The following is a 4,031-nucleotide window of genomic DNA, read 5'->3' on the forward strand; positions in this document are numbered from 1 at the left end:
GATAAACGGGATTTCAATGCACAAATATATTATACTAGAACTGACATGTGATTACATTTCCACGCAATTTGGGTGCATAGATCCTGAGAAATCAGTACCCAAAACAACCACCTCTGGCCGTAATAACGGCCTTGGTGCGCCTGGGCATTGAGTCAAACAGAGTTTGGATGGCGTGTACGGGTACAGCTGCCCATGCAGCTTCAACACGATACCACAGTTCATCAAGAGTAGTGACTGGCGTATTGTGACGAGCCAGACGTTTTCAATTGGTGAGTGATCTGGAGAATGTGCTGGCCAGGGCAGCAGTCGAACATTTTCAGTACCCAGAAAGGCCCGTACAGGACCTGCAACATGCGGTCGTGCATTATCCTGCTGAAATGTAGGGTTTCGCAGGGATCGAATGAAGGACAGAGCCACGGGTCGCAACACATCTGAAATGTAACGTCCACTGTTCAAAGTGCCATCAACGCGAACAAGAGGTGACCGAGACGTGTAACCAATGGCACCCCATACCATCACGCCGGGTGATACGCCAGTATGGCGATGACAAATACACGCTTCCAATGTACGTTCACCGCGATGTCGCCAAACACGGATGCGACCATCATCATGCTGTAAACAGAACCTGGATTCGTCCGAAAAAATGACGTTTTGCCATTCGTGCACCCAGGTTCGTCGTTGAGTATACCACCGCAGGCGCTCCTGTCTGTCATGCAGCGTCAAGGGTAACCGCAGCCATGGTCTATGAGCTGATAGTCCATGGTGCTGCAAACGTAGTCGAACTGTTCGTGCAGATGGTTGTGTTGCAAACGTCCCCATCTGTTGACTCAGGGATTGAGACGTGGCTGCACGATCCGTTCCAGCCATGCGGATAAGATGCCTGTCATCTCGACTGTTAGCGATGCGAGGCCGTAGGGATCCAGCACGGCCTTCCGTATTACCCTCCAGAACCCACCGATTCCATATTCTGCTAACAGTCATTGGATCTCGACCAACGCGAGGAGCAATGTCGAAATACGATAAACCGCAATCGTGATAGGCTACAATCCGACCTTTATCAAAGTCGGAAACGTCACTCCGCCTTCAGACCACAAGTGGCCCATCGGGACCATCCGTGTCATCCTCAGCGGAAGATGCGGATAGGAGGGGCGTGTGGTCAGCACACTGCTCTCCCGGTCGTTATGATCGTTTTCTTCGACCGGAGCCGCTGCTATTCGGTCGAGTAGCTCCTCAATTGGCATCACGAGGCTGAGTGCACCCAGCAAAATGACAACAGCGCATGGAGGCCCTGATGGTCACCCATCCAAGTGCCGGTCACGCCCGACAGCGCTTAACTTCGGTGATCTGACGGGAACCGGTGTATCCACTGCGGTAAGGGCGTTACCCAAAGTCGGAAACATGATGGTACGCATTTCTCGTCCTTACACGAGGCATCACAACAACGTTTCACCAGGCAGCGCCTGTCAAATGCTGTTTGTGTATGAGAAATCGGTTGGAAACTTTCCTCATTTCAGCACGTTTTAGGTGTCGCCACCGACGCAAACCTTGTGTGAATGCTCTGAAAAGCTAATGATTCGCATATCACAGCATCTTCTTCCTGTCGGTTAAATTTCGCGTCTGTAGCACGTCATCTTCGTGGTGTAGCAATTTTAATGGCCAGTACTGTATCTGAACAAACATTTATTTGTGATCATTGTAAATGACCTGAGTGTGTAAAAATGTTCTTAACATTTCTTTTATTTATATATTGTTGTGATGTATTAGTTTAGTGTGGGAATCGGGTCAAGATGTGTCAAATCATGTCTGTAGCAGAGAAGCAGCATGGGTTTTTGGTGGCGGTGGAAAAGCAGACAGCAGCCGACATTAGAAGAGTCAAATGGAGACTGGGAATTTCCGAGTGAAGAGCTCGAGGGAGCGATTCTGGACACTTTTACGTGACTTCTGGAAGGAGGCAGACCTGCCTGCGCTAACAAGAGGTATCAGATCGTGGAGATGTTTGATTGTGAGTAGTGAGCGGCCACTTCCATACTTTAACTTCTGAATGGGCTTTATATTTCAAGAGGTCTAAATCTTTTCCACAACGGGATTCTATTTCCACTTGATTTACGGAACTGAGAATAGAGTATGAGTTACTATTCTTTGCATCGTGTGTGTTAATTTGTGTATCATCGAATTGAACTCTGAGTCGTTTTGAGCTGGTGAATATTTCGTGTACTGTGATTGCGAAATTGACTTAGTTTCGCCTATCTTTGATTACTAGTTTGGGGATTTTTTCTGCCAGTCTCCTAACGCTCTCAAAGTAACTTTACTGCAATTTATAACGGTATTTTCTGTCACTATTTTGACTGAATATCGTAGAACCACTTACCGTTTATTTGAGATTTCCTTTCTTGAATAAACATTATCTGACATAATTCTCTGTCGTTTACATCAGTTACAGATCTCCGAATGGAAGCCTTGTTATTAAATTATTCATGAAAACAGATGGGCGCGGATCGACCCTATGACTACATCTCGCTATTCTTTTTAAACGGTGCTGTGCATAGCCGAAGTACCTAAACTATGAGCAGCGAGATGTGACTGAATCGTTTCATTGTTTCAAGCGTGACGCGCCCTCCACCCAACTGAAAGTTAAACAGGTCGTTGAAAACTAAGTTTGATTTCCTACTTTTGACTAAGTGAATGCCGGGAGGGTATCGCGTCCCGCCTGAGTAACACGATTCACAAAGCTTTCTAAAAGAATATCACAGTTTCACGTGGCATAACACTGATCGGAGGCATATACAGTACGCAAATTCCATACCAACATTGCCAAATACAGATTAACAAGAAATAGAACAAGAAAGAGGAAAGCCGATTTAGAAAAAACAGAGATGTTTCACTGTCTATGATCACATTTGCTTTCCAGTAATACAAATCGTATGAATTCTATGGTCGGATGACTATAAAACTGTATGTTTGGTCCGCACAGTTTGAAAGATGCGTAGTTCTAAACGAAATAAATTTCCTTTACCTTTGCCTCCTGGCCTTATTTTGCCGTGGGTTCGTTAGACGGCGGTATCAATGAATTATTCACAGCCGTGACACATTACCTTCCTGACAGCGTCATGTTGCGCGAAATACCCGCGAAACACCCGCTTTGTAGAGGGAAAGGCAGGATATGAGGATCAGATAAATGTCCAGCCAAAGAGGGGAGTAAGAAGTTTCTCGGCTAATTCAGAGGTGACCATTTTTTACTACACCCAGATCTGAGCTACCCGGACGCACAACAGGGGTGGAGGTTTAAGAATAGCCGCTAATTTATGGAAAGTTTCCACGCGAGGAGGAAAAAAGTGGAGCGAAGCGCACCGACCTTTCGTGGCAGCCGTGGGACTCGGCACGGGGTGTTCGGCTGGCTCTCGTCGCGTCTGTCTGTTGCCCAAAGTTTGACACGGGGCGTCTTACCAGGTTTCCTCTCATATCGAATATGGTTATTGGATCACTAGAAGCCGCACCATGGTATCTGACTGCTTTTGTCGTTTCATGTTCTTGAGAAGAGTCGTTTTGCCTGCCATTTCCATGCCTATATCATCAACTGCGTTTATTTGACTCTCTATGGACAGAAATGTGCAGCAATAAAGAAAAAAATTCTAAATGGTATATTTGTGTTACTTTAGGGTCACAATAAACATATATTGACAAAAATGTGTTAACTAATGTTTATATAATATATTTTGTAGCTTTACATATTTGTTACGTTCTACATCTAAGGGTACAGATGAATTCAATTTTTGCTTGTGAGTAACTACATATATACTTTTCTGACATGTGAAAACATTTAACAATTTGAAACTTTTGACCTCCATACTTTTTGTTCTTTATGAAAGTCCAGAAAATAGTCTCATTGTTTCTTGATGCACAAATTAACAATACACTTCCCGCAGATAATTGATAGATTTCCTTTCCAGTTTGGCTCCTTGCATCTTCTCTCATCTCAGACACAAATGGCTAGTGTCCAACTTTGTCCTGACTAAGAACCCTTTGGGGTCTTG

The 4,031-nt window shown here is 44.9% G+C and overlaps 1 pseudogene; it reads right to left on the reverse strand.

Moving 5' to 3' along the window:
* Positions 1 to 1,267: 1,267 nt before the first annotated feature.
* LOC124597584 lies at positions 1,268 to 1,385 on the reverse strand (annotated as a pseudogene).
* Positions 1,386 to 4,031: the final 2,646 nt, after the last annotated feature.

This window comes from Schistocerca americana, chromosome 2 (assembly GCF_021461395.2).
Source record: "Schistocerca americana isolate TAMUIC-IGC-003095 chromosome 2, iqSchAmer2.1, whole genome shotgun sequence".
Classification (NCBI taxonomy): domain Eukaryota; kingdom Metazoa; phylum Arthropoda; class Insecta; order Orthoptera; family Acrididae; genus Schistocerca; species Schistocerca americana.